At 37.1% G+C, this 22,000-nt stretch overlaps 1 protein-coding gene across 4 annotated transcripts in view; it reads left to right on the top strand.

Moving 5' to 3' along the window:
- Nucleotides 1-22,000, top strand: part of KDM4C (lysine demethylase 4C) — a 360,744-nt gene that overhangs the window by 24,690 nt on the left and 314,054 nt on the right. For 3 of the 4 annotated variants that reach the window (XM_074361600.1, XM_074361599.1, XM_074361597.1), the window contains exon 1: nucleotides 5,844-5,977. The exons of the other annotated variant lie outside the window; for it this stretch is intronic. The gene's annotated coding sequence lies outside the window, so the exon portion shown is untranslated. Of the gene's footprint in view, nucleotides 1-5,843; nucleotides 5,978-22,000 lie in introns of those variants that run through there. 4 annotated transcript variants of the gene reach the window in all.

The raw sequence follows: 22,000 nt of genomic DNA, 5'->3' as shown, positions 1-22,000 counted from the left end.
AAGTTGGCTACACTAAACAATAGGTTGTCAACATAGAACAGCCTTATACTGGAAGAAGATGCCATTTAGGACTTTCATAGCTAGAGAGGAGAAATCAATGGCTGGCTTCAAACCTTCAGGGGACAGAATGACTTTCTTATTAGGGGCTAATGTGGCTGGTGACTTGAAGTTGAGGCTGATGCTCATTTACCATTCTGAAAACCCTAGGGCCTTTAAGAATTATGCACCATCTACTCTGTGCTCTATAAATGGAACAACAAAGCCTGCTTGGAAAGCTATCTGTTTATAAGGTTTACTGAATGTTTTAAGCTCACTCTGGAGACCTACTGCTCAGAAAAAAAACATTCCTTTCAAAATATTACATTTATTGACAATGCACCTGGTCACCCAAGAGCTCTGATATAGCTGTACAACAAGATTGGTGTTGTTTTCATGCCTGCTGACATAACATCTATTCTGCAGTTCATGGATCAAGGAGTCATTTTGACTTTCAAGTCTTATTATTTAAGAAATACATTCCATAAGGCTATAGTGGCCCTAGTTAGCCTCTGATGGATCTGGACAAAGTCAATTGAAAAATCTTCTGGAAAAGATTGATCATTCTAGATGTCATTAAGAACATTCATAATCCATGGGAAGAGGTCAAAATATCACTATTAAGGGGACTTGGAAGAAGTTGATTCCATGGATGACTTTGAGGGGTTCAAGACTTCAGTGGAGGAAGGAACTGCAGATGTCAGGGAAATAATCCCTACATCTAGTTCTAGCAAAAGAACTAGAATTAGAGTTGGAGCCTGAAGACATGAGTGAATTGCTGCACTCTCATGGCAAAACTTTAACACATGAGGAGCTGCTTCTTATGGATGAGCAAAGAAAGTGGCTTCTTGAGATGAATCCACTCCTGGTGAAAATGCTGTGAATATTGTTGAAATGACAAGAAAAGATTTAGAATAATACCTAAACTTACTTGATAAAGCAGTAGTAGTATTTGAGAGGGTTGACAAATTTTGAATTTTTTTTATCATGGGTGAAATGCTATCAAACAGCATTACATGCTACAGAGAAAGGAGGAATCAATTGATATGGCAAAATATATTGTTGTCTTATTTTTAGAAATTGCCACAACCACCCCAACCTTCAGCAACCACTACCTGATTAGTCAGCAGCCATGAACATCAAAGCAAGACCTCCATACCAGCAAAAAGATTACAACTCACTGAAGGCTCAGATGATGGTTAGCATTTTTTTTTCTTTTAGTAATTAAGTATTTTTAAAGTAAGGTCTGTACACTTTTTTAGACATAATGATACTGCACACTTAAGAGACGACATTATGATGTGAACATAACTTCTATATGCACTGGGAAATCAGAAAATTCATGTGACTCACTTTATTGCAGTGGTCTGAAACCGACCTTGCAATATCTCCACGGTATGCCGTACATTCTTTGCCAGCAACTAAAAAGGATTTGAAATGTCAATATGTATATAATACGGCCGAGAAAGCTAAAAAATTACTTATGCTAGCAAAATTATTGTAACGGAGTATTACATTTCATTCTGAGTTACTGACAACCCTAAAAAAAGAGAAAATATTCAAGTAATGGAAACAAAAAAGTTACAGAGAGGAAACTCTTTCACTTACTGAAATTCTTAAGAGTTAATGGGACAAAAGGAAAAAGGAGCTTAGTTTTCTTTTCATTTGTTTTTGCCTTCAAGATTTCCCCTTTCTAATCAACAAAAAATTTCATGGAAAAGGAAAGGGAAAGTTCAGAAGTTTTACCCTTTATTTATCAAGTTAAGTTAACCTGCGTGGTTTATTGGTCAAAAGGTAGGTAAGAAAGTTGCTATAAAAAAATACAAAAATTAACATACTAAATGTTTGAAGACCATTTAAATTTAAATGTCTTATATAAAACTGTACAAATCATAAGTGTACAGCTTTAGGAGTTATCACAGGTTTCATCATCCAGGTTACAAACAGAACATAAGCAGCACCCCAGAGGTTCTTTACCCCTCCCCTCCCAAATGCTCCACCACCTTTCTTCTCCTCAAAGACAACCATTATTTTGACTTTTAACACCATAAAATAGTTTTGTCTATTTTTAGATGTTATATAAATGGAATCACACAGCATGTATTCTTTTGGGTCTGGCTTCTTTCACTTACCATTAATGAGATTTAGCCATTTTGTTTTGGGTAGCAGTAATTCATTTATTTTTATTGCTGTATAGTTTTCCATTGTAGAAATATATCTCCATTTAACTGTTGATTGATAGTTGGATTGTTTCCAGTTTGGGGCTTCACAAGTAATGCTATAACCTTCCTGTGTATGTGTTTGATGCATATGTACATGTCTTTCTATTTATTGGTGTTTCTGTTTCTCCACATTGTCACCAACATTTGTCTGTCAGTTTTTATTTTTAACCATTTTGTGGATGTATGTCGCTATCTCATTGTGGCTTGATTGTGCATGAGGGCAAGGCCATACATGTTCTGTTCCTAGCTGTATCACTGTCCACAACTTCTTCATAAAATGGTACAAATAACAAAAATAGATAGCAATGATAAATAATAAAAAGGATCGATTGAAATTAACAGCTACAAATACTCAGTGCTTACAACTTCAGTTTAGGTATGTAGTTTTATTTTTACTTGCTAAAATGAATGAATATCTAATTTTTTTTTTTTTTTAATGGAAGTAGTGGGGATTGAATCCAGGACCTTGTGCATGCTGAGCATGTGCTATACCACTGAGCTATTTCCCCTCCTCCCTTAATTGTTTGTATTGTTTTATGATTTGGTGTCATAAATAAGTTTCAATGTTTTCTTTGATGTAAAAACAAAAACATAAACTACCTTACTTGTTCCTCCAGAACCCCACCCTTCTGAACACACACAGGTACAAGTTTAAGGCAGTGGCCCAGGGAGAACTAGAAGCCCTAGGGAAAACATGACATATCTCCCCAAAGCTTTAATTTTATTCAAATGTTTTGATGGGAATATTAAATATTTTAGGTGTTTTTTCTTATATTAAACACAGATATAATGCTATTCAAACAGATTGAATATTCAGCTTATACAGAGGCTTGACTCATTTCAGTGTCTATTACCACATCCTTGGCCACATAGTCTTGGCCATTATGACTGTTAGTGAAAAAGACTGAAAAGCTTTGATAATGATGGGGAATTAGTCAAGTGTATCAGTTGGGTGGAATCATGCAATCATTTTTTAAATTTTAGGAGGATAATTTTGGCCTGCAGTACAGATGATGAGTTGTGTGTGTCTGTGTGTGTAGAATGCATTGGAGATAGGGAGATCATTAGGAGATTGTTGTAATAATCTAGGTAAGAGATAAATTGACCTGAACTTCAGAACACAGGAGACAGAGAAGAATTACCAAGATTTCTAATTTTACTAGGTACCCACTATCATATTTACTGTGATACTTTAAAAAATCATCTAAACATCTAGTCATTGATTGGTTTGTATTATACATGTATAAATAACATCCATGTGATGATAAATAGAAACATTAATGAGTATTACTATCATTTCATTCTTTATATTTACAAGTCTAATGAACTTCAATATATTCAAAATTAGACTATATTATTTAGTAGTGTATGAATTTATCAATTTGCTGCATTATACATATTTTAAGAAATTTACAGGTATTGTCTCTGAGGTGATGTGAACAGTAGTTTAAATAACATAAGCTTCAAGGAAAATCTATGTATCCATTATACAGCCTCCATCTAATTACAAGTGGCATTTCTAATTGGATCTAAAGAAATTAATCTATATGGCTAAAATATTAATTTTATTGTAATTTACAATATAGAGGCATTTCAGTACATTAGGGACACAACATTGTCTTTTGTGCCATGAGTCCAGTTGACTTTCTAGTAGGCTCACTTCAGTTTCCAAAACGGTGCTTAATAGATTCATACTGTCCTTTACAGCTTTTTAAGTGTTTTGACATTTCACATTAACTTCTTTAACGTTCAAAAATGCTCAAAGTCAGAAAGCTGGTATGTCACCCTCATTATTCACATTAAAAAAACTGAGATTCAATTCACCGTGTTCAACAAATGTTATTTGTGCAATATCCTGTATCTGCAAATTGTAAACGGACTGGAATTCAGGTTTCCAGACTTTTTATTCTCGTGTACTAGGTTCCTAGTCCAATACAGCATATGGCTTCCTAAGGACCCTGGTGTTTAGTAGCTGTTTGACATATTTCTTAATCTTGTATTTCAATTTTAATATCTGTAACAGGGAGATAATAATACCTACTCACTGAATTATTATAAGGATTAATTTAGTTAATATAGGTGAAGCTCTTAAAACAGTGTTGAGCTCACAGTAAGCCCTAAGTGAATGCTGTAATACATTTATTGTGTTAGCATATCCAATTGACTTGTAAGGAGAGTTGGGATTATAATAATATATACATTTGGAAAATTCCCAGTAGAGCGTACATGTTAGGCAAGTTCAGATGTGTTCATATATGGGTAATACAGCCTAAATTTTGTTTCTAATTTGATAATTAAAGAAATGCGGTGGCCCAATAATCCCATTAACCTTACTTAACCCGTATTTCACCTGTCCTTGCAATGCTCCTTTCAGCAAGAAAAGATTTCAAGGGTGTGGTAAGTGGACCTGTTGAGATAGTTTAAAAAGTATTGTAGTAGAAAACTCAATATATGAGACAGCCCAAGTGTGCTCAGAAGCGTAAGGTTCTGCCCAATCTTTCTTAGCTAAGAAGACGTTAGGGGAAAAGCCACAAGGGACCCAGCTGGGAACTCTACAGGAAGTTAAAAAAAATTGTTCAGCTTCTCAAAACACCTGGTGCTCAACCATCTGTCTTTGGTAGTACAAAGGCTTAATTAAGTAAGGTCTGTGTGGTTCTTTCTGACACCTTGGAAGGCAGAGGAACAGCGCAGAAGTAGCAAGTAGTAGCAAGCTAATTTAAGTAGGTTCTGAGGGGTCCGGAGGCACCTGCACTTCCTGTTACTACAGTTCAGGCCATACTGCTGTCCTGCCAACTTTTTGAGAGACCTTCTCCCACCCCTGCCCGAATTCCTCCTGGGGCCACCGCAGGTCTCCTCAGTTAAAGCGCACGCCTGCGCTGGGCCGGACGTGTTCCTCGGAAGCGTCTGGAATACCGGGCAGTTTCGCTCCCCTCGGCTAACAACACAGCCTCCTGCTTGAGAATAACCTCTTAAAAGGCTAGTAGAGAGACACCCTTCGTTCACTCGGGATCTCCAATTTCGGTCAGGAGGCTCAGAAGCCCCGGCCATAAGATGTCTCTGCCGCCCAGCAGCGAGCGACAACATCCCAGCCAGCCTCCGCTGGGCTTTCCGAGGCCCCACCCATAGCAACGCCACACTGACGTCCGCGCGCCGGAGGCCGCCATAGGCTCGCGTCGGAGCCCAGGACGACGTGTGGCGCGTGGACACCCATCAGGTTCAGCCCTGCGGGAACCCGGCAGGCGTTTCCGGGCAAGGGTCTGTGCACCTGTTCCTTCCTTCTGCTCAAGTGTCTACCCCTTCTGGGAGAAAGGGGACGTGTCGGTCTCCAGAAAACAAGAAGCGCGGCAGCGAGCCTAGGTTAAGAACAGTGGGGAAGATAAAGCCCAAAGCAAGAAGGTGCCTGGCACCTTAAAGCTGTTTGGAAGTTCACGTGACCCACTAAGTGCCGGGCCCCAGCAGTCATGTGACGGCGCGCGCGCCCTCGCGCAGGGAGAGCCGGCTGGCGCTGTGCGCGCGCCTTCGCCGCTGCCTCCCAGCCCCTCAACGGGAGGGTGAGGAGCGGCGGAGTGCTCGGAAGACTGGGGCCGGGTGCGCGTGCGCAGCGAACAGCTGTCACCCAGTGCGGAACAAGTCTCCCAAATTTCCCTGGGCCGGAGGTCACCGTTTTCCTTCTTATCTTCCTCCTCGGGGTCGTGTCCTCGCTCCCGCCCGCGCGCCAGGTAACCGCTTTTCCGGAGTCGGGGAGGGGGTTGGGGGTGGTGGGGGAGGGGCCCGGGCGGTCTTCTTCGCACTACCCCGCTCGGCGCAGGGCAGCAGGGGGTGCCGGCGTCCGGCGGAGGGGAGACGCCGGGCCGGAGACGCTCGGTCCGCGGCCGCCGTGACTGTCACGCTGGGGAGAGAGCGACCGGCCATGGTCGCAGGGGTGGGAGGCAGGAGCCAGTGACAGCCCTCCCCGGCCCTCTCAGGGGTTCGGTCCCCGCGCTTGCCGTTCTCCCAGGGGCCGGAGTCGGGGTCGCGCTCCTTGGAGCAGGGGAGCGCGCGGGTGGTCCAGAGATGCTGACTCCTTACCTTTCCTTTTCCAGCCCGCTCTGCGGCTGATTCCGGGGAGGCCGGGCCTGGTGCCATCTCTTCCCTGAGACTATCACGACCCGTGGGGTGAGGGTGGTGGCTCCTCTCCAGACCACCCGTCCTAGGCAGCCAGCCCCTCTCCTGGGTTCGTCCTTAGTCTCCGTGGCTGTCCTTTTGGTTTTTCCGGCATGGGGCCATTTCTTCCTGTAGTGCCTCTAAGCCACGAAGCGGTGTAGATGGTGGGTGCTTAATAAATATGAATTGGATTAGGTCGCGTGGAATGCCAGGCATGGGACGTGGCGTGGGGTGGGGATGTGAAGAAAGAAGGCAGGCTGGGGCTCCCGTCTCGAGCTTGGGGTTTTCCTCGGAGCTCAGCCAATGAAACCAGCAGGGCTCGATTCGGATGCTTTCCGGGTGAACTCGGAGCCAGTCTCCCCTGAGCTGCAACTATGCACGTCTGCATGGGCTGGCTTTGGTTGTGGGCAGTGCTAGGGAGGGTTTTTGTTTGGTTCCTCCTCCTGGAGAAGAGAGGACAAACTTTTTTTTTTTCAAAAAAAATTTTTTTTAAAGAACTTGGTAAATTATCCTGCGAGGTTATCAAGCGCTGCTTCGGAAGTGTAGGTTAAAAGTTGCAGTCTGCCCACCCATACTGTTGTGAAAGTGTCTTGGTAGGCTCAGTTCACCTACGTTTAGAACAAACTTTGCCCTATTTCACCCACTTGAATTTGCAGTAATTTTTATTTTTAACTTCGGGATACTCAGCTTCACTGTTTCTATGGCAACAGTTACTAATATTCTAATTTCGAAGTGTGGTTGAAAATTAGTGGCTTTAAATCTTAAAGGTCCATTTTTACTTCGTAGCTCTCAGTTCTCCTTTACGGTCATTAGTCAAGTTCTCCTACCTTGCTAGTCCCCTCCCAACCCCCCATGCTTTGTTTTGCAATGTATTACACGGTTTTTCGGCTTTTTAAAGACCCTCTTTCTTCCGATTTAAGGTGTTATGAAAAGTTTGCGCATGATCTTTACAGCACTCCACGAACTTGGCAATACCGTTTAAATCACAGACTTGTTTCGTTTTATTAACAGACTGTAATCTGTTGCTTTTCTAAAGTTAAAAACAAATTTTAAACATTGCACGTGCGCAACTGCTTAAAAAAAAGTCCACTAACCGTTCTATAAGATTGAAGATTTTAAGAAGCTGAATAGGCAGTTAATTTTAAAAATTTTCCTCAGTTTTAGGACGAAAATCTATTATATTGAGTTCTCTTCTAGACATCTAAATTATCCAGGGCTAGGTTAGGTGCGGCTGCGGTAGTCTGAATTATTTGCTTTTCTCATTGTTTTCCAATTGCCCCTTGATTGGCGTTTCTTCCCAATTAGAATGTTAGAGCTTTTAGGTCAGGTTGTGTGTGTGTTTTTATTTATTTCCAGCAATTTACCATAGTGTCTGAGGTGCTCAGAATATCCCCTCTCTTTCTTAGTAACAGCTTTATTCAGATATATTTCACATACCATGCAATCCACTTATTTAAAGTGGGTTTTTTTTTCATGGTTTTTAGTGTATGCATAGAATTGTGCAACCATCTGCACAATTAATTTTAGGACATTTTTATCACCTTAAAAAGAAGTCCTTTCCCATTAGCAGTTATTGTTCATTTCTTTCAAGCCCTGTCCCTTCTCCTGCCCTAGACAACGACTGATCTGCTTTGTCACAGTAGACTTGCCTATTTTGGACATTTCATATAAATGTAATCATATATTTGCTCTTTTGTGACTAAGTTTTTTTGACTTAGCATAATATTTTCACGGTTTACCCAAGTTTCAGTAATTTATTCATTTTTATGGCCTAATAATATTCCAGTGTATGGATATATCACATTTTGTCTGTTCATTGGTTGATGGGCATTTTGGGTTTCTACATTTTGGCTATTACGAATAATGCTGCTATGAACATTCATGAATTTGTTTTTGTGTGGACTTTTTTTTTTTTTAACACTCTTAGGTATATACCTAGTAGTGGAATTGCTGAATTAAACTTTTTTTCTCTTGAATGAATGAATGAGCAAACAGGGATAGTAGGCATTTGAGGGACCTGTTGACTGCTCCACTGCCAAGACGATTTCTTGGAGGCAGAATTCTCTGTGTGTGGCTTTGTCCTGAGTACAGTGCTGTGTTTTTCTTGTCTGGATGTCATTAAGATCAGTTAGCCCAGTCTTTCTTCATGTATAATAATCATAATGATTATTCCCTCGATGTTGACTTAAATTTGTTGTATATTTATTAGAGATATGATAAAACAGGTACATTAAACTCAGTATCTAATGTAGGTCTTTCATTTAAAATTTATATGGTCTTTTTTGTAATAGAAATATTTAATGCTTCTCTCTCTACCTCTATTTCTAGTGTGAATTTCTTGAGAGTTGTGTCATAAAATCACTGTATTTTCTATATCCTTATCAATCTAAAAGGTTTATGGGGCCTAAAATACAAATTTAAAATATTGGATTATTGTCTTTTTCTCTCTGCAACTCCCCCCCTCCCCCTCCCAAAGATTCCCATGTCCCTACCCTTCATACCCTTTGGGAGAAAATGCTGATCATTTAAGTCCACACTTGCAGGGCCTAATGCTTTCCCCACCTAAGCAGTTGGAACAATCCCTTTAAGGAGCCTATCTACTTTGCTTCTCTTTCAGTGGCCTCACCATCATTCTTTCCCTGAGGATAAGGTCCTCTAAGTCTCAGCAAGGCTTTGCCCAGCCGGTCTCCTCCCTCACCCCAGTTCCCTGGCTGGTCAGGGCTCGATACCACCATCACGTTCTTATTCTTTCAGTCTAGACTGCTATCCTGGCTGGCATGTGCTTCTTTGTCTGATTCATCTCATCCTTCAGATAACTGAGCTCAGTTGTCACTTTAAGTTAGTTATTCCTGTAATTTCCTTCACAGACTTAAACAATTACACTGTTAGTTGTGTAATCACTCTTTGCCCTCCACCTCCATTTATGCACCGAAAAAGCTCCACAGGAAATATTGAAAGTGGTTAGTTACTTCTGGGTGATGGGATTATGGGCAGTTTGTCTCCTTCATGTATATGTGCATCTTTGGATTTTTCTCCTATGTATCAGTATGACCTTTGTGAACAGGAGGAGAAACAATAAAAATTCACATGTGTTAGAAAATCTGGAAACAGGAGACTTGAAAAAAATCATCGATAATTGCCATCTTAACCTTTTTTGTTTTAATAACATAGATAAGATTTTACTATAGCTTTTCAACATCAAGTTTTTATTACAGTTTGATTCTTTCTCATATCTAGAGACTTCTAGGGAACGGTGAAGATACTTAATATTGGTTGCCTGGGGATGGAATTTCTAGTATTGAAATTAAACTAATTCTTAGGGAACACAATCTAGTATCTCTTTGGGTATGAGAACTAAGTTTGTGATAAATAACTCATTTCCCATTTTCCCCAGAGAAACGTCCTTATTAGTACATTTGTGTGTTTCATAGTAGAGTTTTTCATTGCAGAATTGCTTGTTATTCGTGCTATCTTGTTTTTGCTGGGTGGTTTATTCTGCCTAGTAGTGGATATTTTCTTTAGTACACAATGTAACACCTATTGTGTGCCATGCACTGTGTTAGAAGAGGAACATATTGTAAACACAATGAAAAGTGATTCCCTACTATTTCATGACAGGATTATTTTGAGTGTGAATGCTCAGTTACACTGTTGCTGTGTATTTTCATATACACAGCTGCTATGGTATTTATGAAATGCTGCTCCATAGAGACTTTAAATTTCATCCTAGACTCTTCTGGTCTTGTATTATACATTACTATAGGTAAATATTTAAGGAGCAGAATAATGTATCATCAAAACCCTTTTGGTGATGACTTTCTATTTTTATATTTCCATCCAGTTCTAGTTATTAGTCATCTCTACTTGTTAACTGTAATAAGCCAAATTGTGATCTTTCTGCTCAGCCCTGCTTTTCTGGGTTTTTCATGCATCTTATCCCATTAACTATCCCAGACACCTCTTGACTTCCCAGCCCCTTTGCATCTGTACCATCACCAAGCCTTGTCACTTCTGTTTCCTGTGTAAATACCGGATCAGTCCTTTAGTCTCCACCAGTACCATCTCTGTATCTACTCCAGCCCCCTTGATACCTCTTCTCAACTCGGTGGTCTTTTAAAATGCAAATTGATCATTCTAATGGCCCTCAGGGTATTTAAAATTCCTGCTTTATCTCTTCCTAGCCCAAGCTCCCTCTCTAAGCCTTACCTAGATAGTTCTATCTATCTTTTCTTCCCACTGGCTTATTTTCCCAAACTGTACATACAGGCCCTTGCTGAAAGTGCTGTTTTCTGTGAGGCTGACTTTCCTTCCACGTCTTCCTTTCCAAATACATCTTTCTGGTCTCTGCTAGAATGCGCTTCCTCAGAGAATCTTGACTTGTCATCCCCATCTCTTCCCTAATCCAAATCAACTTTCCTAATGACAACCTATCTTAATTTACTAAACTTTTTCTTCTGTAACACTTGGCAGCTTATAATTTCATATTTATGTGATTATTCGACAGTGTATTTCTAAACTGTAAGAATTCTACAAGGGCAGGGACCAAGTATTTTTATTCACATATCACACCAGCAGTATAGGTGCTCAGTAAAGGTTTGTTGTACATACGTGAAACAAATTATTGAAATTAAAACCAGAGCACAGAGTAAACAAATACATTTTGCCCTTCCTGACCTAACACACATGTGCGTAAAACTGGGACACAAATTTCACAAAACAGTTATTTGCCCCCTGTGCTGTACTCTGATATTTTCTATTGTTCTATATCATGTATTATAAAAATATTGATATAATCGAATAAATTTGGTAGGGCCGCAGACTGCAGTTTGAACAGCAAAGCTGTAAGGCAATACAAGGAAAATGCTTTATTTCCATTAGCCCCTCCCCCCTTCTTTGAATCACAATTGCTGTATTCTCAGTCTTGTCTGATGGGAAGTACTAGTTTAGCTTTTAAAAAATGGCTATTTCTGGAATCTACTTCTGCTTAGAAGTTCTGGCCTGATTTCGAAGGAGGGTTGCTTAAGGTCAGGTTGAGAAAAATCTACACCTGACTCTCTTACGTCTTCTCTTCCAAGTTTCTCTGAGCCACTAATAGCCAGCACTCTTCCATCCTACTTCTGAGCTCTTTTACAGGTGTGCTTTAAGGCTGGTCTCTCATCGGTTTTGTTTTCTCATATTGTTATAAACCAAACTAAATTCCCCAAATGAAAAACACTGGGATCAAGGCAAGCCAGTAAGTATTTGTGAATGTATGAATTAAGGAGCCTGGCTGGGCCAGGGTGTCATGTTCAGCAGATCACGGAGCTGATCCCGAAAGTTGTGGTTCTCATTAGTTCAGTTTACAGAACTCCTGTGTGGAAGGCTTGGTGCTGTTTGGCGCCACCATGAAATACTGATTTCTTATCTGTTTTGCTAACTAAATATTAGAAATACCCTGTATCTAGCACAAGGGCTATTTTAACTGAACCATATGCTGTGCTATTTCATAACTTGGAAAAATATTTAAAAACATTAATGTAATTCCAAACCTATATTTAGTGAAAGAAGTGGTATACAGATTGTATACATTGTATGATTTCAGTCATGTGTAAACATGTTTATAAATGTGTATATGTTTAGAAAAAATACAGTAGAATGTTAATGTGGTGGTGAGATTACTGGTAATTTTGATTTTCCTTCATTAAAAAAATTTTTTTTGAGAGTGAACTTAATTACATTTATAATCAGAAAGGCTCAGCTGAAAAAACAAATTTCCTACACATTAACATGTATTTGCAAATAGGAAAAGTATCACTTAAAAAATTTTTTTTATTGATGTATAGTCCATTTACAATGTTAGTTTCAGGTATATAGCAAAGTGATTCCATTATACATATACATATGCACATATATATTTTCAGTTTTTTTTTCATTATGGCTCATTACAAGAAATTGAATATAGTTTCTTGTGCTATACAGCAGGTCCTTGCTGTTTATCTATTTTATGTATAGTAATGTGTATCTGTTAATCCCAAACTCCTAATCTATCTCTCCTGCACCCCCATTCCTCCTGGTAACCACAGTTTGTTTTCTATGTCCATGGGTCTAGGGAAAATATCACTTTTATTAAAATGGTTAGAGGCCAGGTTTCTAGTGGCTGTGTTTTGGGACCCTTGTCCAGGTGGGACTTAAATTCCACCTTAATGATAAGTCATTTTATCCTGCACAGTGATCCACATTTCTGCTCCTGGCCTGCATTTCTTTTTCTTTCCTAAGTTATCAAAGTTTACTAAGCCTTATTTTTCATCTTTTATTTTATTTTTTTCATCTTTTTTTGCTGAAATAGGATTCCATCTCTCCCAGTCTTGCTTAAGCATGTTGCTAATTAATGTTCACTTATGGTTGCTCATGACTCGATAATTTGGAAAGTCCTAATAGCTCTTATTAAACCCAGCTGTCTGGCATGAATTGAAGGGATGGAGAGGGTTTTGGATGAATTAGTATGTAGGTGGTGTCTTGCTCTTAAATTTGAAAAGTGTTTATATTGGGATTTACAAGCCAAATTGAAGGAAACAGTGATAGTTTAAATGTGTAATCATCAGTACAGTTTCCCAAACCTATATTTGAAATTGTTTAGTCTCTTAACACTCAAGCCTTAGTAGATTAAATATTTAAGAATATTTTTGATAGCCGTACAAAATAAATACTCTAAATATTGATTTACTGTTTACTAGGGAAGGAATGGGGAAAGTTTGAAATTAGAAAGAAATATCAAAGTAAGGACAATTGGCCAGACACATAGGACCTTTTGACCTTTTGGGGGGTGTGTGTATGTGTGTGTGTGTGAGAGAGTGACAGCACTTTTTGGGGACTTCATATTCATGTTCTCATTTTCAGCATTGTAGGTACAGACATCTGAACTTTTCCAGCTGATCCAGAGTATATCAGGCTTTGGAGGACTAGTGTCCTCATCACTCCCTAATCAAACTCACAAGAAGAACCAGAACTTGATTCCAAAGTGTACATGTCTGCTCTACTGGTCTCTTTTAGAAAGCCTGGTCCCTGGGAAAGCATATATTATTTGGTGACTCCATCCCACAGATGGAGATGGGTAGCATTGAGGAATAATCTGAACAGGGTGTTTTTCACCAGCTGGGGCTTGTGTTGATCCTTAAAAGTACTCACCTCTGTTCATCAGAACTTTCTTCCTGCAGGTACATTTTTCCTGTTGAAGGAGATTAAAGAAGACAAATTCCTTCACTTTGGCTCTCTCTTTATCTCCATCTTCTAACTTGTTGTTGTTGTTGTTGTTGTTGTTGTTGTTTTTAACTAGACATTTGTTTAAATTCTAGTCCTGAGGACATACCTTTGTTTCTCTGATTGAACATCACTTACTGTTTATGCTTATGTTCTGTAACTCAGCAAGGTCACAGGTCTTTGAGTGGGAGACTAATGGTACAGGCATTTCTTTGCAGGTAGCTTAACTCATCCACTTGGTTTTTATTTATTTAACTTTCAAAGGAACCCTCATCTAAAATTTGGTTACTTAACTCTGAATGCTCAGTCTACAAAATTCAGGCTTTCATTAGCAGGAAGAATCTGGCCCTGAGATAGGTAAATTCATTTTTCATTCCTTTTTGATAATTTTATTTATTTGTTTTTGTTTATTTTTTGAAGTTTATTTTTGTTACTTATAAATATATATTAATTTTTTAAATTGTTTTAAAAAGGCAATGCAAGGTATACAACAAAGTAAAATTTAGAAGGTATAAATAGGTAAAAAGCACATAGTCTCATCTTTGGCCATCAGACTGGCAGTTTCCTCCTTTTCATTAACCATTGTTAAAGCAGTTTCTTGTAGGGCTTTCCAGACATATTCTAATATTCTGTATAACCATATATATGTGTATATATACATTTTTAACACAAATGGTAGTATGTATACTTACTGTTTTGAATACTTTTTTCATTTAACAGTGTAACTTGGATGTGATTTTTTGCTTCAGTTTTATTGAGATACAGTTGACAGACAGCACTGTAAAATTTTAAGGTGTAAAGCAATGATTTGACGTACATACATCATGAAATGATTACCACAATAGGTTTAGTGGACATCTATGATCTCATATAGCCATAACATCAAAGAAATAGAAAATTTTTTTTCCTTGAGATGAAAACTCTTAGGATTTACCCTTAACAACTTTCATATGTAACGTATAGCAGTGTTAATTATCTTTATCTTGTTGTACATTATATCCCTAGTACTTATTTATCTTACAACTAGAAGTTTGTACCTTTTGACTACCTTCATCTAATTTCCCCTTTCTCCACCCCACTGGATCTTATTTTTAGAATATGAATATATAGAGAGCTTCTTTTAAAAATGATTGCACAGTATTGCATTGTATGTATGTATGATAATTTTTTAACCAGTTCAATATTGAACGTCATTAAGCTGGGGAGGGCATAGCTCAGTGGTAGAGCTTCACATGAACAAGGCCCTGGGTTTGATCCCCAGTACCGCCATTAAAAATAAATAAATAAGCCCCCCCAAGTAAATAAATAAGAAGAAACTGGACTTAAAAAATTTTTTTTCAATTAAAAATAATTGAATGTCATTTAGGTTGATTCTATTCCTATACAGTGATCTATTTTTATACCATTACCTCAATGTTTTAATTGTTGTGGCTTTACAATATGTTTTTAGAACTTTCTGGGTTATTCATGTAATTTTTCCTCATTGTATTTAACTTTAGAATTAATGTTTCAAGTTCCAAAAACCTGTTAATGGTTTTATTGGGAAAAACATAATAGAGAAATACAGAGAAATATCTTTAAGATATCAAGCTTTCCTGCCCCCAAATATGGTATACCCTTCTTTTAAGTTCTTATAAAGAATATTTTAAAGATATTTTAATTTAAAAATTAAAAGATATTATTAGATTCTTTATTAAAATAGATTCTTTATTAAAAATCATTTAATATTTTAATTATAAAATATTAAAATTATTTAAAGTTATTATTAAAGATATTTTAAAGATATCTTTACACGGATCTTGAACATTTCTTAAACTTATTCTTTTGTATTTTTTAAAATAATTTTCTTTTTTTACTTTGGGACAATCTCAAACTTTTAGAAAAGTTGCATTATTAGTACAAAGAACTTCTATTTCCTTTAAAAATTTGCCTTTATGCCACCATCACTCCTCAATACTTGGATGTACATTTCCTACAAAGACAGTTTCCTACATAATCTCAGTATATCCATTAAAATCAAGAAGTTAATATTGATAATTATTGTTATCTAGTCTTTAGACCTTTTACATTTCACCATTTGTTATAGTAATACTCTTTGTAGCAAAAATATCCAGTCCAGAATGATGCATTGTGTTTTCTTGTTTTCCAGTATTTTAAGTAAGTGTCCTTCAGTCTCACATAGCCTTTAGTCTTTCTTTGATTTTCATTATATTGACACCTTTGAAGATTACAAGCCAGTTATTTTAGAGAATCCCTTAATTTTTGGTTTGTTTGATGTTTCCTCATGATTATGTTCTCAAGGCATCTTTGGCACAGAGTATCACAGAGATGATGCTGTATTCTTTTAATTATATCTTACCAGGTGGCACACAATTTCATTTTGTTTTACTGCTGGTAATGTTCACTTTGATTGCTTGATTAAGATAGAGTTATCTGTTTCTCTGCTCCAACGTTATTCTTTTTGTTTGAAAAAACTATGTAAATATTTGTTCCTTATTGAGCTTTCAGTTTATTCCTTTGCTTTTATCAATTTGAATTTATGGTTTCCTATTTTATTCAATGACTTATAATCTGTTAATATTATTATTCATATTGATACTTTAGTTTTCATAGGTTTGGCCCATGGGAACACTTTAAGATAGATTCTGTCCTTTTGACATGTCCCATCATTCTTTGAGCACTCCCTTCCTTTCAGGCATAGTGAGAAATTCAGACTCATCTTGAACTTTCCCTATCCCAAATTTTTAGAAGCCAAAATCTAGCTGCTTATTGATATTGAGGTGTTGCTCCCATACCCTCTTAGTGAACAAAGCTAGAGAACATGTGTATGTTCAGATATACTTACCCATACACAAACACACTCAACACACACTCAAAGAATTATGTAACAAATGTATACATATTGAACCATTCTTTCATTCATGGAATAGCCTTTTAGTCATGGTTTATTATTTTAATGTGCTTTTGGACTTGACTTGCTCACTTAAAAAAAAAATTCGTATCAATATTATTTTTTGCAGGGGATGGTAATTAGGTTTATTTATTTATTTATTTTAATAGAAGTACTGGGGATTGAACCCCGGATCTCATGTTTGCTAAGCATGTGCTCTGCTGCTGAGCTATATGCTCCCCACCCCATCAATATTCTTAAATAAAATTGTTTTGCAGTTTTTGTGAGCCGATTGTCAAGTATTGTTACCCATTTTCAGCTTTCTTCTTAAGGGATTTTAAAGCTTATTATTTTTTTCCTTGTGCTTAGGAACAGCTTAAATGATATTGGATTATGTTTCTTAAAAATCAAGCATAATTCTGCAAAGCCATCTGGGCTTGGTGCTGCAGATTTATTCTTAATTTAGTGGGCTTTGAGTGTGTGTGTGTGTGTGTATGTGTGTGTCGTAGCTGGAGGTAGGAGCAAAGAGGTCAGTTATATTTGGTCGACACTTAGCATGCAGTCAGTTCATTTTACTACTTGCTGTCTGACTTTAAGAAAGGAATTTCCATTTCTGAGCGTTATTTTCATCATTTCTTAAATGGGAATAATCACAGAAAACTTTTAAGACTGAAAATGAAGTAGTGTATGTAAAAAGCACAGTAAAGAACCAAGGAAATGCAAGGCTTTTTTTTTTTTAAGGCTCATATTAATAAGATGTTATTCAAAGTATTGTCAGTGAGGATAGCTCTCAGTATCGCGTTATTGAAGGAACTTGTGCAGATGGTCTGTGTCTCTAAAAAAGCAGGCAAATGGAGATGTTTGTTTTGCTGTTAACAACAAAGAAAAATTATGGGTCAAAGAAATGAAATGTGGCCCAGGTAGAGTTCATTTTAGTGAACATTAATCAGAGTTTGGCCTTATATTTATTAAAACCATATTCTATGATCAGTAAGAGCATTGGGTAACAGATTATGATTTTTCCTTTGTGTTTGTGTCATGATTTTCCTTTATACTTGTATCATGATTGTATTTGTGTTTATTATAATTTGGTTAAATATTTGAGATTATGAGGGACATTAAACTCATCTAACAGACATCGAAAATATTTTTAGATGTATTTGCATGTCAAGGAAGCTCTGTATTGGTATCAAGATTAAGAGAATAAATGATCGACAAACACCTGGGCAAGGTACTGTGCCAGACATTGCATATAGGGTGAAGATCTAGCAAATCTCTATCCCTCAAGTTTGGTCTGTTGGACAGGTAGTTACCAAAAAGTGTATAGATTGTCAAAATTCTTTAAGGTAGTGCTTCTTGCATTCATTAATAAATGAAAAAAGCAAGGACCATCAGAATATTGTGTCTGATGTTTTCTAACAGTTTTTTTCCAATATCGTTGATACTGTGTATGGCTTATGTGATTTGTGAATCTTTAGGAATTTAATTTCACAGTTTGCATACGAAATTGCACTTAAATATGTTCTCGAAATAGTTCAGATTTTGGGTGTAATTTTTATGTTCGAAACTAAGAAACTTACTCTAACGGACATGGTATTTGGTGGGTTCTGATAGGCCAATTAGTTTAGGTAATCTCAGATGTAAAAGTTATGGGGGGCTTCACCATAGGGCTGGTGGCGACTTATGTTCCACCCTGGGTATGGAGGCTCGGATAATCCGTGGGTGCCTAGGTGGCGCAGTCTGGAAGTCGGTAAGAGGTCGAGGGCAGGGGTAGTGGGGTTAGGGGGGTGGTAGTTAAGAAGCCACAGCAGGTGCTGTGGGTCCTGGGCATCCAGACCTGGGAGACTCAGGCAGCCCTTGTGGCTCCTCCTTCCCAGGCTCCCCAGGAACGACTATCCAAGCTCAGCAAGCTCTTCTTTGGAAATCACAAGTGAAATACAAGTTTTGGAGACTTGAAATTCCTTTCTTTGTTTTCTATGTCCCTTATCAGCCCTGCTGCATAATAATAGGGATTGCAAAAGTGCATCAGGTTTCTAAGTTCTTAGTCATAGGAGAAGAATCTTTTTTTTTCTGTTCAAGAAGAAATATTAGTTGGCATTGATTGCACAATTTTTTGGGTCTCTCTGGACCCAAATTTTAGTGTAATTTTCCTAAAAATTGAAATTAACAGAATTAAAAAATTTTTTTTCTTAACTCACATTTACTGAAAATTGTTCAGTTTCTCTTTTTAGCCCTTTTCATAAGAGTCACAAATCTTTCATAATCTGATAGGTTAAATTTGCATGTTTAAAAAATGATTTTTACATTGTTCATGACTTTTAAAGCATTTTTGTTCCACCATTAGGTGTTTTATTGATACACAGATTAGAGATGACTTTTGGCTTCAAATTAAAAATAGTAGGTTTGGAAGGAGGGTCCAAAAGTAGATACTGGTCATTTTAAATGAGGATTTTCTATTCTTAAAAAAATAAAATTAATGCTAAGGGTGATGCTTTTTCTGCCTTGTGATCATTGTCTGTCAGGTACTTTTCTACTAAAAGTAGTATTCATATTACTTTAGAATTTAAAATTTTACTTTCTTATAAAAGAGTATTTACCATTATGCCGGTGTTTATATTTACTTTTTCTTTGTCTTCTCTGTACCTGTGATAAATTGAATCATAAGATCTTACATGACACTTTTCCTGCATTAAATGTGGGAAATTGCTTTTATGAAATACTGTAAACTACTTTAATAAACAGATTTCTTCTTTTGAATTGCTGCTGTTTGTGAACCTTCCTGTTGCCATTTATTGATACATGTATGTCAAGGTTTCCCCCCTGATTAAGGGATTTTAGTCAGATGCATAGTTCTCATAGGTAGAAAAGATTTTTATTCTCGTATTCAAATAATTTTCTATACAAATTACCATTTGATGCTAAAATTATTGTTGATGTTGTAGTTGATGATTATTTAAAAGTTAGTTATTTTACCAAAGAAGCCACACTTACTTAATTGTTCATTTAATCTATAAATTTATAGGTAATTATAGTTGTGCTGTTTGTATAATAGAGTGAGACTAAGGGAGGAGACCTAAGCAAATTATTTTCTTTTTACGGGCTTGAATATAAATATATAACCCATCCTAGACTTTTCAATTAAAATAATGTCCCAGAATACAACTTAAAAACAGTTTAAAGCCCTGTGTTTGGGGTGTTCACTGGGCTTGCAGTTCTGTCTTGCTTTGGTACATTTAATATTAAAAAATATGAAATTGCCAGAATTAAAAACTGGGTGTGATTGTTTGCTTATTACAGACAGATTATTTATATTAGAGTAGTTTCAGCATAGAAGGAAAAAAAAAAGTCTTGGTTTAATTTAAAACACACACAGCAGGGTTTGAGAAGCATTGTTACTTTGACCCATGAACAATTTAAAATTATCTTTAAAGTTTCATACATATGGGGATTTTAAATCTATCTTTTAATTTATAATTCAGAAATTTCTGTTTTAGTAAACATATATCCCACTATATCCCAAATAAATAAAAGCTCTTATTATTGGGTTCCTGAATAATTTTTGTAAGTATAAAGTAGTCCTGAGACCAAAAAGTTTGAGAACACTGCTCTGGGCTTCTAATTCCTCACTTACAGAATGCTTATCTTGTAGGGCTGGGGCTCTTGGGAGGATTAAATGAATTAATTTTCCTGTGTTAGCATTGTTATTGTGTGTTCCCTGTCTCCCATAGGAGGAGGGATTACTCACGTTTTTTGACTCCAGTCCCGTTTACCTAAGGCCCCCTTTCAAACTCATCTTTTCCTTATGCCTGTCCCCACAGTGGCCATCTATGGTCTTTTCCCCAGGAACTTCTATAGCATTTATGTATGTGTGTGTACCTTGAATTCGATTCTGAAGTACATACTGCCTGTATTGTCAACTTTGCTACGATTTCTGATTCTTCTGGATTTTCACTTTCTGTTGGAAGGAATTCCTGATCAATTGTCCAATCTTTGTTACTGTTGTTTTCCTTCTGATTTTGGTCCAGTTAGGCAGCTATCCTGGAAGAATTCTTTTTACCTTTGGCTTCTGCATCTAGAGCCAGGTGGAAGCAGATTTCAAGCACCTGAGCCTCCCTTTCCACTTACCTGACCTTTTAATTCTCCACAGCAGAATTTGAAATTATCTTTTCAAAGCTATGTGACCTTGAATGAGTTTGTTAACCTCTTGGTGAATTTGATTAAGAACTTGGTTAAGTTCTTAAATGTTAGCTGCCTCTACTGTTAGTGGTCCAGAGTCTTGCTCTTTTGCTTGGACACATCTTTAGGGATTGCTGGAAGGAGTCTTAGGATGACTTTGTGGACTCCCTTCATTAACTTTTCTGTAGTGGGTATGGCTTTTTCAGTCTTAAGTGCCTGTGTTTTGCATTTTTGAGATTGCTTTCTTATCTTTACCTATCTAAGATAAGAAAGTTTCTTTTTCTTTCTTTCTTAGTGCCTTCAGGTCTTTGAAGTTAAATAATTTTATAAGGCAAATTCTTTGATTAATCTTATTTAGTTATAGGAACAGATTTATCACTTGAATGAATGAATGATTTAGGAGAGATAGAAAAAGTCTGAAAATTTGTATGTTTTGGAGGAAAATGAAGGGACAAGTTATCTTAAAGGTCAAATTGAAGAATTTGAAATTAAAATGGTTTGCCAATTTAATTTCAAATTCCAATTGAATGGCTTCCAATTGGAAGTCATGTTTCTTAAGAGAATTGTTTGTTGAGAATGTTACATTTGGAATTTTCATCTATCTAGGTGGAGGTTGGGGGTCTTGTAGAGTTAAAAGGTTGGAAACCAGGAAAGTAAATAAGGACTTCAATTTGAATGAGTTAATTGACTTGATTTAAGCAGTTCCTTTCATCCCTCCACCCTCTCTTCCCTCTCTTACACAAAACACTGGGCTCACTAAGGACCTTAGAAATCATTTAGTTTATTGGTTCCCAGATTGAAAAAATAATTTGGACTGAAATAGGCTTGTCAACTTTTAATTTTCCAAAATAAAAATTATCAAACTTACTGTAACTCACTGTTACTGTTCAAAAGACACCAAAAAGCAGGATGAGCTTTCTCTAAGAGCAAAAAATTAAATTAAAAAAAAATTTTCATTTTATGAAAAGTGAGAGCACTTTCATCCATGTTTTTCAGTGACCTGATGGAACGATTGCCCACCAGCATTTAGGAACAGTGAACTTGTTTAATGTCCTAAGTTTAAAGGTTCCCAAGACTTAACACTAACAAAGATGAAGTGCTTAGGTGAGGTCATGCTTCTGGATATTGATGGAGCCAGAGCTCAGCCCACTTCTGTGGCCATTATCTAGTCCAGTGGTTCTTAACTATTTTTGGGGTCATGTGTGATATGTTTTTGAGAATGATGGGAGCTATAGATCCTCCTCATCTTGGGAAAAAAACATTGGACAAGAACAACGTCAGAACTGAAAAGAGAACT

Source organism: Camelus bactrianus, chromosome 4 (genome assembly GCF_048773025.1).
Source record: "Camelus bactrianus isolate YW-2024 breed Bactrian camel chromosome 4, ASM4877302v1, whole genome shotgun sequence".
NCBI classification, from domain to species: Eukaryota; Metazoa; Chordata; class Mammalia; order Artiodactyla; family Camelidae; genus Camelus; species Camelus bactrianus.
Note: the sequence above shows the minus strand (reverse complement) of the source record. Positions and strands in the feature narration are given on the sequence as shown.